Raw genomic sequence first — 27178 nt, forward strand, 5'->3', positions numbered from 1 at the left:
TCACATATAACTGATCGAGACTCAAAAATGGTTAAGTTAGGTATCTCAAATACATACACCTCGGCTTCACACAAGGAAACTGGAAAGCAATAACAAACAGTAAATACATCCATCATAGAGCATACTATCACATTACCTTGGTTGGTTTGAAAAGATCGAGAAAAAATCATCATAACCTCACATTCACAAACCCGGGCCTCTGGTAACAACCTAAACTGGTCAATACTAGAACAACCCAAAACACAGAGAACACATAGAAAACATCAAAGTCTCAATGATTGGATTTGAAAGTATATTATTGAGTTAAGGTAAGGTTTATGTTCCAGTTTAACGTCGATTTCAAGTAACTAAGTTTTCACAACTACCCCTTACGATTAACCCATTTCTATAATAACTCCCATTAAATCAATAATCCAAATCTACAATTTAATCAAATAATATTCATTATTAATTAACTTTAATTAAACTAATTTTAATTAAATTAATCAATAATTACTTGTTCTAATTACTTATTTTAATCTATTCATTAATTGTTAATTTATTAATATTTAACCAAAATTATTAATAAACTAATATTTACAAAAACTATGTTAAATGCATTAATATTTATTTATTAAATATTAATAAAGATTAAAATTTTATTAATTAAAATATATTAAAAATTCATTAATTAAAATTTTAAATAATAATAAAAGTTTTTTTTGTAAATAATACAAATTTTCTTTAAAAAAATGAATTAAAATGTTTATATAAAAAAAAGGCACGTATGAAATATAAGCCGTTGGCTAATACAAGCCAGCGGCCTGCCGCAGTCTTGCGGTCGCAGGGCTTGCGGCAGCAGGTACATTGTACCTGCCATCACAGTACCTGCGACGTAGGTACTGTCATCTCTACCGACAGTGGGGGTGGGTACGGGGTAATTCCCTCCCCCCCACTAATCATATTAAATTTTATTTTTTTTAAATACGAATTTTTTTTTTATAATCAATTTTTTTATTGAAATTTAAATTTGTTTCAATATAAATATATATAAATTTGTAAATATGCTAAATTAATTCCTCTTTAATATATATATAAATATATTAAAAGAAATTGCCTCCTTCTTTATATTGGTATAGAAAATATAGTCAACCATCCGAACTTCTAATTTAGAATTTCAGTCTTAGATTCAACCCTTCCCATTTAAATCTTATGTATATAGAAGTTTATTGACAAGCATCTGATAAATTCCAATACTGTAATGTTTAAACATTCATCATAGAGAATTCAAATTTACAAACCCCAGACACAAAGAAGACAGGAAAGGATAATTGCGTATTTAATCGATAATCAAAAACACAAGACCCTACCTGATCCTGATGCTATTATGCAATCTCCAGGAACTGTAAGAGAATTCACTCCTCTCAATAACCTTCCTCTGGAAAACTTTCTTGGTACCAGCCTTCTGAAATTCGCTTCCAAAAGTTGTCTCCCAAAAATTCCTGTCCAAATTCGTGTGTCACAAAAATGAACCCCCAAAGTTGTGATAAGAAGTTTTCTCCTCAAATCGGGACACTAATTGTGCGTTCACCCGAGAAGACTTTTTGCACAACTCAGTTAACTCCCAAATTAACCTTTATTATCTTTTCTTTTATTTTGCATTCATCTTTCATGCACATTAAGTTGATTTATTAAATAAATTTATTTAATATTCCACTTGACTTCTATTTTAAATTAATTTATTACTTTAATCTCATGTGCACTTTATGAAATTAAAATAACGTTATTAATTTCTATTATTTAATCTTTTAATTTAATTCTCATATTTAAACTCATGCTTAGATCATGCGATCTAGAATCCTTAATAATTTAATATCTTTCAACTTTTAATTTATTTTAGAAACTTAATTGATAACATATTTAATTAATTTAAATAACAATAATATTTAGCATTTATTTAAAAATGAACTCCAAATATATTATTATTAAATTAAATAAATATTATCCTATTCTAAATTTATCTTTGAACTTTTATCTCCAAATTTAATTCTTTTATTTAATTAATTTCTCAATTAATTAAATATTAAAAATATCATATTAATTCTCCATTAAATTAAATCATTAATTGATCTTTTTAATTAGACTTAATTAATAGAAAACACATCAAGGACTCATATAACAACATACGAAAACTCATCATAGAAAAAAATACATACTAAATCAAACAAAAAGGGTTATAATCATGAAATTACATCATTTGATGCATTCAAAGGGTACTTAACTCAGATACTTGTCCTAATTATCAATTAGGACAATTGGCTAAAGGGTTTAGGAATTGAACTTAAGATTTTATCTCCCCTCTCTTACCATTGAGACAATGCGATAGGGTACGCCCATCCTGGCAATTCAGGGAAGTCGATACCCGGTACCTGTAACCTACATAAAATCCATGCATGTACAAACACAATATTCTAAGCTAAACAGACAATGGCAGGAAGTGGTGCATCGTGTAGATCCCAACTAGTAGGTGACTACGACTCCCTTCCTTAACCACATCAGAAACACCATACATAAATAAAACAAACACACACACCATACATGCAGTATGGGGTAAGTATCCATAAGAAAGCACATGTGATAATAAACCATCTAACTAATCATCATCGATAACTGAAAACATTGAATAATTATCATACATGCATGAAATATAGATTACCAAGTAATCTCATCATATAATAAACTGAGTGTAAAACAACATCTGATAATCTCTAAAATAATAATACTAATCATCAAACATAAATTGGCCTAAAAGAGTTTGGCAAGGATGACAGAAATGCGACTTAGGGGCAGACACTACAGGTATCTGACAAAAGAATAGTGGAAAGATCAAGTTGATATAGATAGCTAGTTGAGTATTCTAACTATCTAAGGTTATGAGAGATATGTCTGAGTATTTGGTATATTTAGTTATTATTAGAAGAAGAAATAATAAGTTTGGAAGAATTTATGTAAGTTTTGGTGATGTTTTTTCTAAGATAGAGTTTACAGAGGCATCTTCTAGTAAACTTTTTATATTTCTTAGTGGAATTGTTATTTTGAGAATCGAGGTTTAGAATATGTAGAAGACATATTTTGATGATGTGGATAAGTTCGCTTGTCATAATATTGTGTTTTCAAAAATTTATTCAAGTTGCAAGGTGGAAGATTAATGTTATCACTAAGTGTAACGTGTTCTTAGTGTAGTCCTATAATGATTAATTCAAAAGGTCTAACAGATGACTCAAGGAATTGTTTTATGGACTCAGTATAAAGGAAGAGCATTTTCTTTTATCTAGTATGAATGAGATGGTACAGAATTGTATTAATGTGAAGTAATTATAAGAAACAAAAGATCAGAATGCAAAGTTGAGCAGAGCAGAAGTGAAGGAAACTTCACTGCCAAGGTTTTGCTAAGTGATCCTAGATTTGATATTTGGATCTAAGGTTCATGACCTAGTCTACAAGGCCTAATCGTGTTTTATATGGTTGACAGAATAGAGGAAAAGAGAACATAACAGTAAATTGCATATTTGAGCGGTGAACTCTTCTTGTAGTTGAAATTGCATGTTTGGGTAGTGGGCTCTTCTTGAATACATTGTACTACAACTCCTAACAAGGGTTGGCACAATTCTTGATAGGGTTGGCACAACTTGTAATAGGGTTGGAATCTCCTAACAAGGATTCAAAGTCTCCTAACAGGGACTCTATGTACTAAATGTTATAATAGACTCCTAACAGGGTCCATCCTCTAACAAGGAATATTTATATTAGTACATCATCTTGTGAGCATCATTCCCACTAGGGTTTTCTCTCTGATCAAGGGTTTCCCTAGTTAACATATCTAGTGTAATTGTCTATGTGCATCTTATTATGGTTATTGTTTACTTTGGTTGAATGGTTAAGTTTTTTTTAAGAGGATAAATCTTTTAATTGTTGGATAACTAATTCACCACCCCACCCCCCCTCCTCTCAATTATCTTACTAGACTATTGTTTCTAACAATTGGTATCAGAGCATCAGTTCCTTAAATATAAAGTTTAACAACTTTGGGAGATCCATGGTGAGCATGTTTAGGAAAGATAGTCCAAAGTTTGATGGAACAAATTATTATAGTTCAAAGGAAAAGATGAAGACACATCTATTGTGCTAGGATATTGGATCTTGACAAAATCAATGAAGATAATCATTGCTAAAAAGGATTTAGAAAATTGTACCAAGGATGAAAGAGATCTTTTTATGTGCTACATGAGAGCTAGAGAAGCACTATTGACTACAGTTCCTAAAATTGAATGCAATCAAGTAAAATCACTTGCTACTTCACATTTGATTTGAAAAGATTTGGAAACTAGTTTTGAAGGTGATGCACATTCTAAGAAGTTGAGGTTCCAAAGTTGGATTTGTGCATTTCAAGATGCTGAGATGATGGAAGATGAATCTATAAGAACATATGTAGGCAAAGTATCAAAAATTATTGCAGGTATTAAATCTCAAGGAGGAACCAAAGAAGAGGATGAGGTTATATGGAAGATTTTGAAGACTTTAACACCACCATTTAAGTCTGTAGTTCAAATGATACAGTTGTTGATATCTTGTACCAAAGATTTCATAAAGAAGACATTGCTTGGAAAACTTGAAGCAGTTGAGAATGAGCTTAGATATAGTCTAGAGAATTGACTAGAATAGAGACAACTTTTAGTGCTTTGAATATTTTAACTAGTTTATCAAGAAGCACAAGTGCTAGATGCAATTTTACTAGCAGTAGCAAATCTAAGGAAGACAGTAAAATTGGAGGAGTAGCCCTTCTAGTAAGAAGAGAAAAAGATGGTAAGAAAATCTTTAACTATTGGACTTGTGATGAATACGATCATTATGCATCTAAAAGTCCTAAAAGAGAGAAAAAAATATAAAGGAAACTACAAACCTAAAATAAATGGAGAATATTTAAATGCAAATGAAGAGAATGATTCTAATGAACAAGCAGTAAGTGCTAGTGATGATGAAATTAGATTTATGGAAATTAAAGAAGAAAGTGCAAAAAAAGTAGCTTTGGTGTCATAGGTTGAGAAGAAATAGGATTGGATAATTGACAGTGGTTGTTCACATCATATGGATAGTAATATGAACAAGTTTGTTGACTTCAAAAGTCAAGATGAAGGCATTTTCAGAGTTGGAAACAATGCAGCATGCCAAGTTAAAGGTATTGGATCTATAACTCTTGATGGTAAAACTAACATTGAGAATGTATATTTTGTTGATGATTTAAAAAAAAATATTTTGAGTGTTGGTCAACTAGTGGACAAAGGTTATCAGTTGCAATTTTTAATGAAGACATGCATGATCAGAGATAAAGATGGAAAGGTAATTGGAATAGGAACTAGATCTAGAGGTAATGTATTTTAGTTGAATCCTACTTAAATGACATGTTTGATTGCTAAGGTAGATGACACTTGGTTATGGCACAAGAGATTTTTTCATATAAGCTTTGACAGTATTTTGAAGACCAATAATATGTTTGTTATTAGAGATTTGCTTAAGATTGTAAAGCCTACTAACATAATTTGCAAAGAGTTTGTTTTGGCAAAGCATAACAGAACTTTGTTTCCTTGCAAGAAGTTAACTACTTTATCAAAATTAGAGATTGTACACATAGATCTCAATGGTCCTACAAAGACTAAAGGATTCTATGGTGAAAGGTATTTTATGATTCTAGTTGATGACTTTTCTAGAATGATGTGGGTTGCATTTCTTAAAGAGGAATCTAGATTCTTTTATTAAAATAAATCTAGTATGAAGATTAAATGCTTAAGATCAAATAGAGGAGGATAATTTACTTCAAATAAATTTAACATTTTTTGTGAAGAAAATGGAATCAAAAGATTGTTATCAGCTCTAAGAACCCCTAAATAGAATGGCATTGCAAAGAGAATGAACAGGTCACTAATAGAAGTTGCAAGAGCTATGATAGTTGAGAAAGATGTATCCAAGATATTTTGGAGAGAATTTGTGAATATATCAGTCTACACCATGAATAGAGTGCAAGTTAGGAAAGACACAAACAAGACCTCTTATGAAATATGGTTTGGTCAATCACCTACAGTTAAGTATTTCAGAATCTTTGAGAGTAAGTGCTATATCAAAAGAGATGATGATATTGGTAAGTTTGATGCTAGACATGATGAAGGTATTTTTCTTGGTTATTCATTAAAAAACAAGGCTTATAGATGTTATAATTAGAGAACTAAGACTATTATGGAAAGTGTAAATGTGAGAATTGGTGAGAAATTTAGGATACAAGAGAGAATAGTTGATTACAATTCAGATAGTGATGTTGTTACTAAGCCAAGGAATGATGAAGTATTTCTTGAGACTAACAATGATATGCAGAATGAAGGAGAGCCAAGGTAGGAACAAAGCCTGGAACCTTTAGTAGAGCTAAGAGTTGAGATAGCAACTCCTACTTTGGGAAAGAATATGATAAAGAATCACCCATCTGAGTAGATTAATAAAAGAAAAGATAAAAATGTCATGACAAGAAGTAGAGTCAATGAAGAACTATGTTTGATATCTCAAGTTGAACCTAAGAATGTAGATGAAGCATGTAAAGATGATTATTGGAAACAAGCTATGAAAGAGGAATTGAATTAAATAGTAAAGAATGAGACATGGGAATTGGTCTCTAGATTAGTAGAGAAGAATGTGATAGGAACTAAATGGGTATTCAGAAACAACATGAATAAACAAGGAAAAGTTCTAAAGAACAAAGCAAGATTGGTATGTAAAGGTTACTCACAGCAAGAAGGAATAGACTATGATGAGACCTATGCTTTAGTGGCTAGAATAGAAGTAGCAAGATTATTCTTAGCCTATGTAGCACAAAAAAATTTAAAGTATATCAGATGGATGTCAAGTCAACATTTCTAACTCAAGAACTTCAAGAAGAGGTATACATTGAATAGCCTAAAATATGTCCTTTGATAGATGACAAGGACATAGTATGCAAACTAAAGAAGGCATTGTATGGCTTGAAACAAGCACCATGAATTTTGCATGCAAGGTTGGATAAGAATTTGACAAAGCTTGGATAAAGAAAAGGTATGTCAGCAAGTAATCTATACTAAAAGGAAATTGATGATGGTTTGATGATTTTGTTAATATTTGTTGATGATATCATATTTGGAGGAAATGATGAGGAAACTGAGAAGTTTGTAGAAGAGATGAAGAAATAATTTGAGATGAGTATGACAGGAGAAATGAAATATTTTCTAGAATTGCAAAATATACAAAATGAATAAGGAATCTTTATTTCTAAGTCTAAGTACTTGAAGGATTTACAAAAAAAGGTTTGGTTTGAAAATATGTAAACCTATTGGAACACCTATGGTAACTAGACACAAGTTATCTACAAAGGATAAGACACCTACTGTTTAGTAGAAAAAGTACAGATTTATGATTAGAGGTTTGCAATATCTGACTCACACAAGGTCGAATATAGCAAATGTAGTTGGAATCGTTGCAAGATTCTAGGCTAATCCCAAAGAAGCACATTATGTAGTAGTTAAAAGGATATTTAGATATCTAAAAGGAACATCTGAATTTGGATTGTATGATAGATCTAATGATTTTACTCTAAGTGCTTATGTTGATGTTGATTGGGTAGGTAGTATGGATGGCAGAAAGAGCACCAATGGTGGAGCCTTCTTTCTTGGAGAAAGATTGGTTTCTTGGCTAAGCAAGAAGTAGGTCTATACATCAAAAAGTACAGTGGAAGTAGAATATGTTGCAGTAGGAAACAATTTGAATCAAGTTGTTTGGATGAAGTAGATGTTGAAGGATATAAGGATAGAAATCAATGAACCTATTGTCATACATTGTGACAACACAAGCATAGTAAATATGTCTAAGAATCTAGTGTTGCATTTGAATACTAAGAAAATTTCACTTAAGTGTCACATGTTGAGAGAGAAAGTTGTAGAAAAGAAAATTAGATTGGAGTATGTGAGCACTAAAGAGAAGATTGCAGATATATTCACTAAGCCTCTTCTGAAATAGACTTTTGAGTATTTGTGTAGTATGTTAGGGGTATGCACCTTCCTACATCAGAGCAGATGCAAGAATGCATCAATCTAGTATAATAGAGAACTATTGTTGTCTGGAGTGAATGTCGATGCTTCTTGTATGGGGGAGTATCTAGGATGGACAAAGTCATCTAGGACTCTTGTTGAATGTTATTTTTGAGCAGTTTCTTTGGACACTTGAGCTAGTAAGAATCAGTTGTTGCAGAGTTTGATGCAATGAAGTTGGTTTCTAAAACCTTTAACATTGATTTTAATGGGGGAGAAGTTTAGCATGAAAAATATTATAAGAAGATCATGAGGGAGAAGCATGCAAGAACAAGTATAGCTTGTTCAAGAGAAGAAAATAGTTGGGGAGAATGATTGATGAACAGTCTTTTGTTAGTATTCTTGGAACTAGATGTTTTCATGTATGTTGCCATCAATACTAAAGGAGGAGATTGTTAAGAGATTATTGGAAGCATGAATCCTAATGATATTCCTAATGGGGAGTATTGTAGATATGTTACTATGATAATATATTACATTTATGCCTAAGTTTGTCATTAATGTCAACATAGCAGTTTTTTGTGGTATCTGGCAGAAGAATAGTGCAAAGATCAAGTTGATATGGATGGCTAGTTGAGTATTCTAACTATTCAAGATTATGAGAGATATGTCTAAGTATTTGGTACATGTAGTTATCATCAAAAGAAGAAATGATAAGTATGGAAGAAGTTATGTAAGTTTTGGTGATGTTTATTCTGAGATAGAGTTACAAAGGCATGTTTTGATAAACTTATTATATCTCTTAGCAAAATTGTTATTCTAAGAATCGAGGTTGAGGATATGTAGAAGACATTTTGTTGATGACATGGCTAAGTTTTATCATCATAATATTGTGTTTTCAAAAATATATTCAAGTTGCAAGGCAAAATATTAATGTTATCATTAAGTGTACTGTGTTCTTAATGTGGTCCTATAATGATAAATTGAGAAGGTCTAATAGCCAACTCAAGGAATTGTTTTATAGACTCAATATAAAGGAAGGACATTTTCCTTTATCTAGTATGAATGAAATGGTATGGAATTTTATCGATGTGAAGTAATTATAAGTAGTAGAGAGAAGAATGCAAAGTTGAGAAGAGTAGAGCGAAAGTGAAGGAAACTTCATTACCAAGGTTTTACTAAGTGATCCAAGGTTTGATATTTGGATTTGAGGTTCATGACCTAGTCTAAAAGGTTTGACAGTATTTGGTTTGGTCGAAAGAATAGAGAAAAGAAGAACATAATAGTAAATTGTATGTTTGAGCAATGAACTCTTCTTGTAGTTGAAATTGCATGTTTGGGCAGTGGGCTCTTCTTGCATACATTGTACTACAACTCCTAACTAAGTTGGCACAACTCCTAATAGGGTTGGAATCTCCTAATAGAGATTCAAAGTCTCCTAACAAGGACTCTATGAACTAAATGTTGCAATAGACTCCTAACAGCATCTATCCTCTAACAAAAAATATTTATATTAGTAGATCATCTTGTGGGCATCACTCCCACTGGGGTTTTCCCTCTGATCAAGGGTTTCCTAGTTCTCATACATTCAATGAGTAAACTAAAATAATGTGTAAAGCATGTATATCTAAATCATCTAAAACATATAAGTAATCACACACATGACACCAGATATGATTACCTAGAAACCCTCCAAGTGAGAAGGTAAAACTGGGGTGGGGATGACACCCACAAATCTTCACTACTGTAGTAATAAAGTGTATCCAATGAAGGTTACAATGTTTTGATCATGATTCATGATCTACCCTATGAAATTTTTTCCCTTTTAAAGGCTTACAAAGACTATTAGGTCTCACCTTGTTAGAGAATTTTGACACCCTATTAGAAGTGTGGCTTGCTAAAGGACTTTAACTCACAGTTAAGTAAGCACCATATTAAAGGATTTCTTGCAACCTATTAGGACTACTCTATTAAGAGATTTTGACTGAAATCACCTATTAGAATGTCTCAACATTGATCCTGTGGTTAGCACTTGATTTATTGATAACAAATCACCTCTAAACTAATGTCTTCTTGATCCTTCTTGATAATATATCTCTTTTTCATATCCTTTTCCTTTCCCTAGTTCTTCTCTAACTGATTCTGCAATGTAGTTTCACTTTATAACTTCTAAGCCACCATGAATGCTCTATTTATGCATGCAAACTTCTCTCTTCACTCCTTCAACACCTTACACATTCGCTAGATAGTTTAGGGTTTGTCCTTCTTAAGAAGACTTTGGTAACTTAGGGTTAGGTATGAATCTATGGATGAGATTCATCCATTTTGCTACTTAATCCTTCCTATGTTCTAATTGGTTGCATGTAATTGCATTGGGAATCCAACTTAAGATTCCTCCTTATCTCCAAAATATTGTAATTCATCCTTAAGTCAGCTCAAAAATGATTTACACAGTTGTTTGTGCCATTACAAATAAATATGTCAAAACTATCTTACTTGGCACCTAAAGTCTCTGATGCTCAGCATACACTAATTTTTTTGTTGTGACTCAGCATCTATATTGCTCGACATCCACTATCCACTTGGCTTCTGAATTACTCAGCATATATTGTCTTCTCGGCACTCACTATGAGCTCGGCTTGCTCTATGGTTTTCTTGGCATATGTTACTTATTCGACATGACTAAGTAAATAGCTTAAGTGTGTTGACACTCACTTGTCAAAACCAATCTAAGATCAACAATCTCCCCCTTTGAGATGAGTGTCAAAAATACTTGAGTATGCAATAATATCCTTAATCTCATGAGCATAACATATCTATAACTTAGCTTATATACAAAACTTCAAAATTTCAAAATTTTGTAAAAACTTGTATACCTCAAAAGTTGATAACTTCCCTTGAATTAATACGTCTAGTCTATAACCAAAATTTTGTACTCCTACTGAGTAAATGTGTCTATGCTTATACACTTTGACTTCATGCTATTTTTTGCTTGCTCCCCTTAGCTTAATCTATCTTTACTCTGTCCCTTTTTTGCTTTCTCTTATCTTTATTTCTCACTCTCCTTATAATCTCCCCAAAACTCTTATTATCCCCCAAACAAAATATTTCTCCCCCATTCTCTCATTCTCCCCCTTTTTGACACTTATGTCAATGGGCTATACACTTATTGTGTGTTTGTCCAGAAAAGATTTATGGACATCCAATATCATCTTGAGAGTTGCATCCCAGTTCTCACATGCTACATCCAATGACTTGATTTGGATAGCTAGTTTAGTAGTAAGGTGGACTAGACCATCTAAGGTAGAAAGATTTGGATCTTTATTCATTAGGGTTTTAGCATAGCATAGTTCCTTATGCAAGATTTCCATATGGAGGGTAAGGGTGGTCTAGATGCTAATCAATTTTGATCTTATGTTGGCCTCATCTGCTATTAATATAGCTAACTAACTCTGGGTTTGAAGAAATGACCTAAAGTGCTTCTCACTCTAAGCTGGACTCATTGGTAGATTTGCACTAGATGCAATAATTTGGCTCTCCAGACTCAGAATGTGACTTCTGGTCTCTTGGGTGAGGAGTGATGGATTGCACAATTTAGTGCACAATGAGAATATATTCTCAAGTACCTTCTTCACATCATCAACCTTAGTTGCCAATGCAACTTATGTTAGTGCTATGTCATCTGATATCTTTTAATTCACTTTGTTTTGGAACTTCTTTTCTGATCATTCTAACTATTTAGCAATAGTATCTAGGTCTTCATTACTGACCTTCTCCACTATATCTATTAGTTGTTCCATTAGTGGCTTGGTCTCATCTAGATTTGGCAGACTAAATGCATCCAAAAAGATGTCTTTGATGTCCTACAATTCCTACTTCTATCTATGCTCCTTTTTAAGCATTTCTTGATGCTTCTTCCTTTAGGGCTTGTTGGAGTATGTGCATTTGTTCTTTGGTCATTGTATTATAATCATACTTGGGAAAAATTATTTCTTCATCAAGGCTCACATCTCCATATTGGATCACTTCTTCTTCCTTTGATGAACTTGGGCTCGGCACTGAGATCTACATTGGTGTAGCATTTGTGCTCAACTTCTAAAGAGTATGACTTGAAGGTGTGCTAGATACTAGTAATGTTACCAAGGCTTGGATAGTAGTTTTCTCCTTAAGTTGTGGTGTCATCTCACTCTCTTTAGGCTTGCCTTATTCTACCATAATGACTTGACTTGCACCTTGATCTTGTGTTGTAGGTGTAGATAAGTCTATCTGACCTATTTCTTGTTGTTCTACAATAGCAACTTGTGTTTCCACTGTGCTCTTATCTATTGTATCAACCTTAGCAATTGTATCAACCTTTTTAGATGTGTCTTCTATTATTTGGACCAAAGGTTGTACATTAGTGACTGGAGGGATGATAGAAGGTGGTTTTTGTGGATTCACCTTTTCCCTTGTAGTATCAGTCACTATCTTTTGTAGTTCATCCATACTAACCAGTATAGGATTATCACAAAGTTTTTCCTGTAATGTGGCCTAATCTAGGATCTCTTTAAGATCTTCCTCTATTAGGGGATTGATTTTCTGAGCTAATAGATTAAAAACATCCTTAATAGTTATTGTTTCAATGTTCTCACATGTTACATGTTGAGGAGTGACACTTGGCAATTGTGTGTCTTGCACACTCTGTTCTTCATGCTACTCTTCCTTAGTTGTTGCATTGTCATCTATATTCATTTTTATTTCTCCCTCAATAGTACCTTCACTCTTATCATCTTCTTCATCATCCTTGACCTCTATGGGCTCTTCCTCACCTTCTTTGACTATAGTTAATCCATATGTTACTTTCCATGTTTGAGTGGTCTTCTTAACTACATCCTTAATATTATTTTGCAAAATGCTAAAGGCTTTGTATTTAGGTACAAACCTAACTGCATACTTCTTCACAACCTTAGCAATATGTGCCTTAGTTAGTTTAGGTGTCACTTGTGCAAGTGAGGTTTCTCTTATTTGTCTCTCCAAGTTTAGACAATAGTGTCATTTTTGCTCAACTATATCATATAGACTCTTAAGCATTAAGTTGGCAAGACATAGTGGAGTAGTCTTGAATTTGGCCATCATGGCATATATGGCCTCCTCCACTTGATTCTTCTCCACTTTACCCAATTTATCAAAATCAACATGACTAAATCCTGATGAGTCTGCACTATTTTTTACATTTTCACATAATTTTTCTAAGCCTAAAAGAGGATTATGACTCGCCACCTTAAATTGGTTGTTGTCATCTAACTCTATTTTTTCTGCATGAGACTCGGCTTGTGCCACATACTTCCTTCTTGGCCTTTTCTACTATTGACCTTAATTCTCTATTGGTTTGGCCTTTTCTTTAGCCTTTTGAGTTATTGCACATATACTAGCTTTTGTAGTAGGTGCAGTAGGCTTGGCTTGGCTTGGTTTTACAATTTTATTTGCCCTTGCCACAGGTTGTGCCTTGGCCTTCCTCTTCTTTGTATCAATGGGTGTAGCTGCTTCCTTGCCTTCTTCTTCCTTGGAACCTTCAACTATTTTAGTCTCCTCCTCTTTTGATTGATCTTCACCCATACCCTATGTTAGTTCAAGAGGTGCTTGTGCTTGAGAGTCTTCTTCCTCTTCATCCTCTTCTTCTTCTTTTTCTTCTTCTTAGTGTTCGACACCCTCTCCAAATTTGGCTTTTAATTTCTTCATTATCTTCTCCTTTTTCTTCATAGTAGAGGAAGTGTTCAATTCCATGTTAATTTTGGACTTTACCATTTCATAGTTTCCAAATGTCTTTGCACTTTTATCTACATCTTCTGCAAGTAATGCAATAATAGCTGCCAAGGGTTCATTCACACTGATTTCAAAACCTAAGGGTCTCAACCATCTCACCTTTGGTGTAGTAGCCTGTACAAACATATAATCAACATCCACTAGAAAAAGTACATCACCATAGTGTTTCTCTACTAGTGACATTGGCATTCTCAATCTCTCCTTCATTGACTTCTTGAAGTCTTCAAAATAATTTGTCATTAAAGATTCAAAATTCTCACCTAAGTGCTCAATATACTCACTAATTTGTACTGCTACTGATCTATTGGTTTTCCATCCCATGGTGCCAAATGAAGGGAATGTGTTATGAACATAAAAGAATATGCATATCAATATAAAACCAAATTTACATTGTGCACTCTTTGTCTTTTTGATTGCTCCAAGGTTCTCCATCATTTGTTGCAATTGTAGCTTTGCTAGATCATATGTGTGATCTCTCTTGACAAATTTATAACTAACATCCATAGTTATATAGGGAACACCATTTAATCTACTAGATTGATAGAACTTGTGTGATATAACCCTAATATTAAAGTCAATTAATGGATCAGTGATTGTATCAATTGTCATGCCTCTCTTGTTCGATACAACTCTAGTATTTTTCTCAATTGCCTCCTTTGAATCACTTCTTAGTGTCTTAGGTTGATCTAGGGTTGGGTAACTAGTAACCGTATGAATTATCCTCTTAGTTATCTTGATAGTTCCATTATCTAGCCATAGTGAATCATCATGAATTCAGCTAAGCACTATCCTAATCCATTCTATATTGAACACATTTGGAAAATCTAGGGCTCATGTCAATCCCTTCTTCTCTACAATTTTCAATTCTTCCTTCAGTACAACATTATCATAGAATCTACCATATGTCTCCCTAATCTCCATATCCCCAATGCTACCAATTTTATAGATATAGAATTTTCTAACATTTTGCACCATTAAAATATTTGGTGGAATCATGGATAATACACCAGAAGGGTCTTGATTATATGCAATATCAGGAATAACTTTAAAATGGGTTGCTTGAACTTGTTACTTGCTAACTAAACATTCAAAACTTTCTTTCCCTCTACATTCTTCAAACTTGATGCTATAATGTGAAACTAGGGTTTAAAAAATATAAACTGCATGGCTCAATACCTTAAGAGATATGAAAAACTGGTGTGAAATCATAGCTAAAATCTTCTTCAACTGCTTTGAATGGATTTCCAGATTGCATTCTTCTCTACTCTCTCTTTCTCAAATTTGAAATGATGAAAAATGAGCTAAAATTGATCAAATACCCTTTGAAAACCTTGTAATAAATGTTGAGTGCTTACATAGTTGTAAGCTTGGCATCAACCAATTTTAGGCTCAGTCAGCATCCATGCACATTTCAATCACTTATTAGTGACCACTATGAGCTTGGCATCAACTAGCTAGTCTCTTATCTCAGCATCTTCTAGCATTTCACTCAGTACATATAGGAAATATTTCATGCTCGGCAACAACAACAACAAAAAACTTAAGATTTATCTTGGATTTCTAAAATCTTGCATCTTTATTCATGCTTGTGTAGTCCTTTTAGTACTAAGTCCTTTTGGAACTCGTGTATGATATAACCTTTAAATATCAGTCACACATACCTCTTGATTGCCTAGTTTTATGAGGTGTGATCACCTAATCCGTTGGGTGAAGTGATCCCTTCTCTATTTGATGTGTAGTAATCATCTTTTTTCTTCCATTTCTTGTTCATTTCATTTTTGACATTTTCAACATCTTCCTTGCCTTTTCCTTTATCAAATTCACAAGTTGGTGCCATTGACTTTGTTGGACAATATCTATTGATGTTACAAGTCTTCAAACAGCTAAAACATGCGGTTTGACTCAACCACCTTTATTAGTTACCATATTATTGGCAATAATGATAGCTATATCTTGTATTATAATCCCAATTATAAGAGTTTCCATTATTCCTTACCTTTTCTTGCTTGTTTGATGACCACATAGGTTTGGATCTACACTCAAAATCTCTATGTCCATAATTCTAATAGTTGTAGCAATATCCTTCAAATCTTTGTATGTACATGGTCTTGGTTCTGCATTCATGTGCCTGATGACCTTGTTTGTTTCACTTATGATAGTGAACCATGCTCTTATGATTGATATTCTAATTTGTAGTCTTACTAATGCACACATTAGCAGTATGTCCTTTCTTACCACAATTATGACAAGTAGGTTTTGAGTTTTTACCTTTGTTGTTCCTTTATTCTAAACTTTTGGATGACTCTCCTTCATTACTTGTGTAACCCAATCCTTATGTGTCATTATTAGGTCTAGGGGATCTCATTATTTGTTCAAAGTATTTGATGGCTTCAGTTAGTTTGTTGAAACTTTTAGCAAACTCCTTTTCCCTTTTTAGGTCACTCTATAATTTCTCATTCTACAACTTCAATGTTGTTATCTCAATGTCCTTGGCATTCAGCTCATAGTTGGCATTCATCATTTGACTTAGAGTATCCAATTGCATGTTGGAAATCTTGGTTAGTTTTGATAATTTATCTTTCAGTGTGTTGACCAAAAGTCTTTTGTCTTCTTCAATCATAGCTTTTTCATCCATGGATTTCTTCTTTTGTTTAGTCACCTCACACAGAAGTATAGCTTGTGATTCTTCATCTAACTTGAGATTTTTTATGTCTTTAGCTTAGGCTCTATTCTTTTCCATTAGATCTTCAAATGCTACATCAAATTCATTTGAGTCTCTATCTGCAAATAGCTTAGTAGTGTTTATGTCTCTATATTATGTGTCATTCTCCTCAATAACAATTTCCTTCCTTCTTTTTAAAGATTTCTTTAAATCTTCTCTTGCTTGATTTAGTTGACGTAGAATGAGATGCATTTCAATCTCTTGATTCTCAATAGTCTTTCCCAACTTGTAGACTTCTATTTCCAAGATATTTTCTCAAAGATACAAAGCTTCCCTTTTTGAGAACAAGGCTCTAATACCAATTGTTCTAATTACAATAGGAAAAGTAAACTTCTAGGGGGGGGGTGTGAATCAGTAATTTAAACTTGGACCCATAAAATTTTCACCACACATCCATCTCATACATTCAATGAGTAAACTTAAATAACATGTAAAGCATGTACATCTAAATCATGTAAAACATATAAGCAATCACATACATATGACACCAGATATAATTACCCAGAAACCCTCCAAGTGAGAAGGTAAAATTGGGGTGGGAATAACAGCCACAAATTTTCACTATTGTAGTAATAAACTGTACCTAATGAAGGTTACAATGTTTTGATCATGATTCATGATCTACCATGTTAAAGTCTTACAAAGACTATTAGGTCTCACCTTGTTAAAGAATTTCAGCACCCTATTAGAAGTGTGTCTTGCTAAAGGACTTTAACTCACAACTAAGTAAGCACCATATTAAAGGATTTCATATAGCCTATTAGGACTACTCTGTTAAGAGATTTTTATTGAAATTACCTGTTAGAATGTCTTAGTATTGATCCTATGGTTAGCACTTGATTGTTTGATAACAGATTACCTCTAAACTGATGTCTTCTTGATCCTTCTTAATCAGATGTCTCTTTATTGTATCCTTTTCCTTTCCTCTATTTTGTTCTAACTAATTCTTAAATGTAGTTTCACTTCATAACTTCTAAGCCACCATGAATGCTCTATTTTCACATGTAAACTTCTCTCTTCACTCCCTCAACACCTTACACACTTGCTAGATAGTTTAGGATTTTTCCTCCTTAAGAAGACTTTGGTGACTTAGGGTTAGGTATGAATCTACGGCTGAGATTTATCTATTTTTCTACTTAATCCTTCCCATTTTCTAATTGGCTGCATGTAATTATATTGGCAATCCAACTTAAGATTCATCCTTGTCTCCAAAATATTGCAATTCATCCTTAAGTCGGCTCAAAAATGGTTTACATAGTTGCTTGTGCCATTACAAACAAATATTTCAAAACTATCTTACTCAGCACCTAAAGTCTCTGATGCTTGGCATACACTAATCTTTTTTCTGTGACTCAGCATCTTTATTTCTTGGCATCCACTATTCACTTAGCTCCTAAATTACTTGACATATACTATTTACTCAGAACTTAAGTGACCGCGAACATGAGTGGCTCAGCACTCACTATCAACTCAGCTTGCTCTATGGTTTGCTTGTCATATGTTACTTGTTTAGCATGAACTAATTAAATAGCTTAAGTGTGTTGATACTAACTTGTCAAAACCAATCTAAGATCAACATACCCTAGACTCCTTGACTTCCTTAGGTTCTCATGCATGAAAACCTTTGCTTCTGATCAACTATCTCTATAAATATAAAAATTAAGATCTTTGTCATTCATCCTCCTTCATCAATTTTAGGGTTAGGTTAGATTAGGTAGGATTAAATGAATCTACCTAGCATTTCATTTCATTCTAAATTCACTTCAAGATGGTTCACCATGAATTCTATGCCACCAACTCATCAAGCTTATCTTCCACACAGTTCACACAATCCAAAAAATCAAATTTGTCAACTCAAATTCATTAAATTCACAATCTTTCTCATAATGTTGACACTCAGCATTAACTTTCTTTTGATGCTCAACACATACTACATTACTCAGCATCTACTATCAAAACACTCGACATGAACTAAAGTTTACTAGTGCTTGGCATCAACTAAATGTTACTCGGCTTACACTATATCAATCAACTTATACTGAAATTAACTTTGCTGAACTCCAACTAATTTTTTGCTTAGCTTACACTAACCTTACTCGACACGTACTATGGAGATTGTTAAGCTTGGCAGACACAATTCTTTTAACTTGTTCTTTTGAACTTATCCAGTGTATCCATCCTTTACAACCTTAAGTAGATTATCAATGCACTATAATATCATTGTCTTAATTAATCCTTATACTCCTTTTCTATATCATAACTTAACCTTTCCCCTAGGTGTTATTGTTACCTGATTTGATCAAATCCTATTCATTAATCAAACAAATGATAGTACTCAATTCATCTAAGAAATTATCTTACTTGGAAGTAGTAGGTTTGACATCAATGAAAAAATAATGATTAAAAGACATTATAATACTTGTATCAATATGTTATCAACAATATCCCTCTTTGACATTGATGGAAAACCAAACTAACCAAACTTAATCAACATAATTGTTAGTGTAAATAATAATTATTTACACTGCTTAAATTTTACTTAGGATAAATGCATTATTTTATTATTTATTAGGTTAGATACTTAGGATTTTGCATACTCATGAGTTGTCATGTTGACAAAACAGAAATAAACAACTCTATTTTAGCACATGGTGTCTACAACATAATTTTACATGACACTCTTTTGTAGGCTTATCATCGCATCATTGAACTAACTCCACTCCTGGTGGACTTGTGCTTAGTTGTAAGGCTTATCATATTGCTAACTCCTAGACATTCTAGATACATCTTAGAGGACTTTATATATAGGCACCTCTAGTGTACTTATTAATTTGAATCAATCAACATCAATTGAATTTCATATTGTTATTTTGATCATACTCTATTGGTTTATTTTGTGCTAGTTGTTGAGCTTCTTGGTCTTGGGTGATTTTTCCCTAAGGCAAATTCTTACAATAACAAACAAAATACCAAAAGGAAAATAGTTCCTTGTATTGAAATCTCTCTCTATCAGAAACTTTTCATCTTCTAAATAGGTTACAAAATTGTGTTTTAATCAACACACAATCAATCAATTCATCCTTATGACTCCCTCTAGATCACTTCTTATATCTCCTTTGACATTAACTCCCTCTTACTAGGTATTCCATGTTTCTTTTGTGTTTTCTTTCATCTCCCTCTTGGACAACAATATCTCTCTCAGCATGCAAGATTTCTCCTTTCAACTAGATTTCTCCCTCTTTGAAAACAATGTCAAAGACTTGTCATCTTAATATGTAGCTATGAACATTTTTAGTTTCTCCCTCTGTCACATAGCTTGTGATAATTTGTAGTTTTAGCTCTTTGATTACTTCAGGTAGCTCCTAAAGTAAGGTCCATTGCATCAATGTGTAACATATGTCAATCAACTTGTTTGATGTAGGGCACTTCTCATGCTTCTTAGATAGCCTTTGATAGGGGTATCACCCCAAATTTACCTCTTAGATACTCGTGAGCATTCGTAGGTAATGCTTTTGTGAAGATATTAGTTATTTTCTCTTTTGTGTTAACATATTCCATCTTTCATCTCTTTATCTTGGACTAACTCTCTCAAGTAATAATACTTGATTGCAATGTGCTTAGTCTTTGTATGCATCACATGATTCTTTGATATATTTATAGCACTTGTATTATCAAAATAAACTATCACAGGTTCAATGATTTCTTCCTTTATACCTTTAAGTATTTTTTTGATCCATAAAATGTTTGTACAATTTACTGTAGTAGAAACATATTCAGCTTCAGCAATAGATTGGGAGATGTAGTTTTTTTTCTTGTTAGTCCATGTAACTAGCCTTTTTCCTAAGAAAAATGGTTCTCCACTAGTGCTCTTTTTGTCATCAATATTTCTAGCCCAATCAGCATCAATGTAAGCTCTCAACTCAAATTTCTGATTTTTCTTATAATATAGACCATTGTTTTATGTTCTTTTTAGATATCTCAATATTCTCTTAATATCCATCAAATGATTCTCCCTAGGATTAGTAGAGAATCTTGCAACTATCCCAACAGATAATGCAATATCAGGTCTATTGTGTACTACATATTGCAATTTTCTAATCATAGACCTGTATAATTTTTGATTTACCTCAACTAAACCATCATTCTTTGACAATTTATGTCCTATCACCATAGGTGTGCTTACTAGTTTTCCTCCAATCCAAAAGTTTTCAATGTCTTCTTTACATACTTAGACTGAGTGATATATATACCATATTTCATTTGATGTACTTACAAACTCACTAAGAACTTGATCTCTCCAATCATAGACATCTTAAATTGTTTCTTCATTTCATTTGCAAAAGCCTTACATAAAGTATCTTGACCTCCAAATATGATATCATCAACAAAAATTTCAGATAATAAAATACCTTTTCCTTTCTTTTTCTTCAAGTAGAGATTTTTTTTATCATCAGTCCTCTTAAATTCAATCTTCACAAGATAACTATGAAGCCTTTCATACCATGCTCTTGGTGCTTCCTTAAAACCATATAAAGCTTTGTGTAGTCTACATACCATGTTTTTGTTGTTAGCATCAACAAATCCTTCTATTTGTTCTATATAAACCTCTTCCTCAAATATATCATTTAGAAATACAAACTTAACATCCATTTGGTAAACTTTGAAACCCTTGTATACAAAGTAAGCAAGTAGATTTCTTACTATTTTCAACCTTGCAATAGGAGAAAATGTTTCTCCATAGTCTATTCCTTCTTCTTGTGCATATCCTTTACAAACTAATCTTTCCTTGTTCCTTGTGACTTCACCATTTTCATCTAACTTGTTTCTGTACACCCACTTGGTGCCAATCGCATTTTTATCTTTTGGTCTAAGAACTAGATTCGATGTCTTATTTTTCTCAATTTGTTCAATCTCTTCTTCTGTAGCTTTACTCCAATCCAAATCTTCTAAAGAATCTTTCATTGTTTTAGATTCTTGCATGCTCAAAAAATATGTATCATTTCTTAACTTGTTCCTTGTCATTGGTCTAGTATCTTTATCTCCAATTATTTGTGCAACAAGGTGATGTCTCTTGACATACTTAGATAATCTTGGTTCTTCTCTTATTTCCTCATTTGGTCTCTAAACTTCTGAATCACTATATACATCTTTGTCAAGTAGTTCAACATCTCTTTCATGTACACTAATCTTAGAAGCAAAATGTGCCTCAACTTCATTCTATAACTCAACACCTAAATGTAGCTCAATTCTTAAATGCAACTCGACATTAATAATATGTGACTTGGTAGTCAGTGAAACTTGGTGTTTATTTAAAACTTCATTTACAACATATTCATCCACAGGCATACATTCATAAAAATTTACAAATAATTTTTATTCTTATAGTTCCTTCATAGGTTCAGCCTCATGTACTTCTCTATACTCACCAAATTTCACATTTGCACTTTCCACAACTTTGTTAATGTTAGTATTTAAAAACTTATAAGCTTTACTTCTTGTGGAATAACAAAAGAATATACCTTCTTCACTTTTTGCATCTAATTTACCATTCCTAAAATCTTTGGGAATATAACACTTGCTTCCAAATACCTTAAAATATTTTACATTGGGTAACTATCCATACCATTGTTCAAAAGGTGTCAAATGAGTACCTTTCTTGACTTGCACATAGTTCAAGGTATAGATAGTTGTACTTACAACTACTCTCCAGTATTTCAAAGCAACATTTTTCTCCATCATGAGTGTCCTAGCACAATCCATTATAGACCTGTTTCTCCTTTCAGCAATTCCATTTTGTGGAGGGGACTTAGGATAATATGTCTATCTTTTGATTTCTCTATCATTACAAAACACCTCAAACTCATTTGATGTAAATTCTCCTCCTCTGTCAAATCTCAAACATTTCAGACTTTTACATGTTTCCTTCTCAACTCTTTCTAAGTGTCACTTAAACATTTGGAAAGCATCAAATTTTTATTTCAGATATATAATTGTCATCATTCTAGAATAATCATCAACAAAGAGCATAATGTACTTATCTCCTTTGTAGCTTTGCACATCAATTGGTCCACACAAGTAAATATGAACAATCTCTAATATTTCTTTAGAGGTATGAGTCTTACTCTTAAAACTTGACTTTGTCATTTTGCCTAACTAACAATGTTTGCAAATTATGTTGTCAGGTTTTTTTAATTTAGGTAAACCTTTGACTCTTCTCATATTGATGATACTAACAAAGTTATCAAAATTAACATGGCATAACCTCTTTTTCCATAGCCACACATCATCAAATTCTACAACCAAACAAGTAGCATTGTCTATATCTAGGTAGAATAGATTGCCTCTAGTTTGATCATGTTTTCCAATTATTTTTCCATTAGTATCATATATCTTAGAAATCTTGTTCTCAAACTCAACCTTACAACCAAAAATTTTCAGTTGTGACACACTCAGAAAATTATAATTAAGCCCTTCAACATAATAAGCATTGTCACATAAAATCTTTTTTGTAAGTTTGATAGAACCTTTTCCTTTTATCAGATAGGGTGCATCATTACCAAACCTTACACTATTTCCATCATAATAATTCAAGGTAATGAACTTACTTTTATGTCTAATCATGTAATGTGAACACACATTTTCAATGATCCATCTATCATTTTTGTTCACATAAGACACCAGTGTTGTTGCCTAATCCTCATCAGATTCATCCTTCATTACAACATACACCACTTCATCATCATGATCATCAGATCCATATTTTGTTTCCTCTTTATCAATGTAGCAATACTTCTTGTCTTTGTCTTTGTAATTTTTTTTTTCTTCATCTCTTCTACTTTTTTACTTGTCTCTACCTCTGTAATTCTTCTTCTCTAGACATCTAGCAGCAATATGACCAACCTTATTGCAATTGAAACACATGATAGGTAACTTGCCTTTACCTCTATGAAATCTCCTTGCTAGTAGTGCTTCAAGTTTTTCTACATCTTTCTCATCTTTATCACTATCACTATACACATATTTTATTTTTTTATTATTCTTCTCATTCGGTTCTTTCAATGAAAACTTGGCTTTTAAAGAAGATTCAACATTGTTAGGTTTGTAATTTTCAAAATTAGATAGCTCAAAAGAAGTCAATGGAGGAGCAAAAAGCTTGGATTTTGGTGGAGCTATGATTTTCATGGTTAGGAATGTGTTGGAGACACATTGGGTAACCTTTCTTCATGATTTCATAGAGATTGGATGGATTGAGTTGAAGTTTGAGTTGTTTGTACCTTGTTGGAACAGTGTTTTCTAGTTTCTGAGTTCATGTTTCAAGGTGTGTAACTAATTTTTCACAATGAGTTATAGGCTGATATTTATAGGGATTGAAGAGGGCATATATTAATATCTATTATCCAAAAAAAAAATTATAATTCTTTATATATTGGGAGATATGGAAATTCTCCCAAAGTATCAATTTCTGATAGACTACGCGACAGGTTTTTGTGTGTAACTTTTAGGATGGATGCGCACTTTTCCTTGGGGAATCAGAATTTAAAAACTTAAGGGGTTATATAGGACCTAAATTAATACATATAGTTTGAAGCACAAGTTCTAATTCAATCAGAGCTAGGAGATATCATGATTTTACTCGGATATCAATTTTGAGCATTTAATTTCTGTTGGAGGCTTACTTGTAGCATTTAATTTGTGTTGTAGGATGACTTGTGGCTTATTTGTCTATAATTATTGGGTCTCATGGAGACTTTTATTCATTCATTTAGAGGAGGAGTGAATGTGGGAGCAACTAAAGGATGAGTTTTCCTGAGTTTGTGGATAGAGCGCCGAATGTGAGGCATTTTATAGCAGAATTGTGATGAAGTTGTGAGTGTATGGATAGAGAACCAAATGTGAGGAAATTTACACTTGGATATTGGAGAAGAGCTAGGGATATGGCTAGAAAACAAGGAGGTTTCTTGGTGGGCTTGCAAGCATAATTTTAGATTTCCTTGGTGGTTTCTTCTAGATTGTCGTTATGTTATAGATCTCGGCTAGCTAGGATTGGTTGTAAGTTGGATCTTGTTGGATCTTGCAAAAATAATTGTGTAATTTTTGTTTTCATTTGGCCCTAACCTAGAAGACCTTACATCTAGGCATATTACATGTAATTAGTTATATTTATGAACAAATTATTATGAGTTGGTATTAGATCTTGCATTGTTGTTGCTTGCTTTTCTATTTCTGTTGTATGGTTATCTTTATGGGGGCAAGGACATCTCCTTTGAGGATACTCCTACCTTGCATTGAATTAGAATTGAGCCTACCTACTAGACCTTTAAGAGTCAAATAAGTGCTCGATATACATTTTAGTTCTTGTATTGCAAAAACTCTAATAGCATAAATGGGCAACAGTGTTCTCAAAAATTTTCTTAGTACAATCCCATCATCTATTTCACCATTAGCTCCTCTTATTTAATTAACAACATCTTTTATCCTAGAGCAATATTGAGCAATATTCTCACCTTTTTCATTCTCATGTCGTCAAACTTACCTCTAGGACTTTCAGATTTGGCTCTTAGAACATTTGTGTCACCTCCATAGATAGTTTGTAAAGAATTTCACATTTTCTTTACATTATCACAAGCCTTGATATCATCAAACTCGGCATAACTTAGGGCAGAGGTAACCTCAAACATTGCCTAGTTGTGTTCTTTCTTATTTTTGAAATCTTCATTAGTTAGGGCTCTAGCAGGATCAACATGCTCAATGGTGATGGTAGATTGTGCATGATCTCCAAGACCTCCTAGGTGTAGCTTCATTAGACATTTCCATGTAGGAAAGTGACCTCTATTAAGCTTGGGTACCTCTCTTTTTGACATCTTGATCTTTTTGCACCTATTAGCTTCAAACTAGTCATCTTAAGTAGATGGCTTTGATACTAATTGTTGGAATTATTTAGAATAACTAATAGGGGTAGTGAATTATTTATCCAAGGTCTAGATGTAAAATTAAAACTTTTCAAAACTTAGTGAACCCATATCCATAAAACATTTTCATCATGCATGTATCCATTAGATCATACAATCACTTAAAATTGTAGGTTACTATCAAATCAACTTTGTAGAAATCTAAGCATGAAACATAACAGTTTCAATAACATATTTGACACAATGATTTAACATGAAAACTCAATTTTGAAAAAATACCAGTAACATGCTACTCATTCTCACTCTTCTGAAGCGATGCCTTATGAAAGGCCAACCCTATTAAAGGTTACAATGCACACTATTAAATGTGACATGGTTAAAGGATTTCAATTACCCTATTAGGAGTGAACCTTGTTAGATAATTTTAGATCATTCACTTGGAATGTCACATAGTTAAAAGATTTACAAATGACTATTAGGTCAACCTTAATCCAAAGGACTTACCTTAGACTAATACAATGATTAGAAAGTAACAGTAAGGCTCAATCTAATAATAACTTACAACACACTTGTAAATTACAAATCTCTATTTCAATCCTCCATTATGCTTGACTTTCACACACTTCAGCTCTGATAGCTTGTTCATCCTTCAAGCATCTTAAGCCTCCTTTCTTTGCTTGCCAATGCAGTCTCTTCTCTTAGGTTACTAAATGAAGCAATACCCTAGAATCCTTGTCTTGCTTAGGTTCTTGCATATGACAACCTTTGCTTCTAACCAGCCATCTCTATAAATATAAAATCAAGATTTCTTTTATCATTCATCCTCCTTCCTCCATTTTAGGTTTAGGTTAGATTAGGTAGGATTCAAAGAATCTACCCAGAATTTCATTTCATTCTCTTGTAGTAATTTCTCCTTTAATTCTCTTTGAATTTGCCTCAAGACAACTTCACCATGAAGTATATGCCACCAACTCATCAAGCTTATCTTCCACATGGTTCACAAAATCCAAGAAATTAAATTTATTGGCTTAGATTCATCAAATTCACAATCTTTCTCATAATGATGATAGTCAGTATTAACTTGCTTCTAATTCTCAGCACATATTGCATTGAATGGCATCCACTATCAAAATACTTGGCATGAACTAAAATTTACCGATGCTTGACATCAACTAAACTTTACTTAGCTTATATTGTATTACTCATCTTATACTAAAATTGAATTTTCTCAGCTCCAACTAATTTTCTTCTTGGCTTACACTAACTTTGCTCAGCACCTACTATGCAGATTGTTAAGCTTGGCAGACACAATTCTTTTAAGTTTATCATCTGAACTTATTCAGTGTATCCATACTTTGCAACCTTAATTAGATTATCAATATAGTATAATATCATTGTCTTAACTGATCCATATACTCATTTTCCATATCATAAATCAACCTTTCCTCTAGGTGCTATTGTTACCTAATTTGATCAAAACCTCTTCATCAATCAAACAAATGATAGTGTTAGAGTAATTAGATATTTTCTAATTAACTCTAGTGTCTTAAGCTAAACTATAGGCATATAATAATTAATTTTTTTTTAATTATTATTATGCAACCTAGGTTAGACATTTTTAGGGTTCCAATCTCATTTATAAGGATGATCTCTCATTGTAACATTCA

This window comes from Cupressus sempervirens, chromosome 4 (assembly GCF_028749045.1).
Source record: "Cupressus sempervirens isolate cs-2001-9-10 chromosome 4, ASM2874904v1, whole genome shotgun sequence".
Taxonomy (NCBI): Eukaryota; Viridiplantae; Streptophyta; class Pinopsida; order Cupressales; family Cupressaceae; genus Cupressus; species Cupressus sempervirens.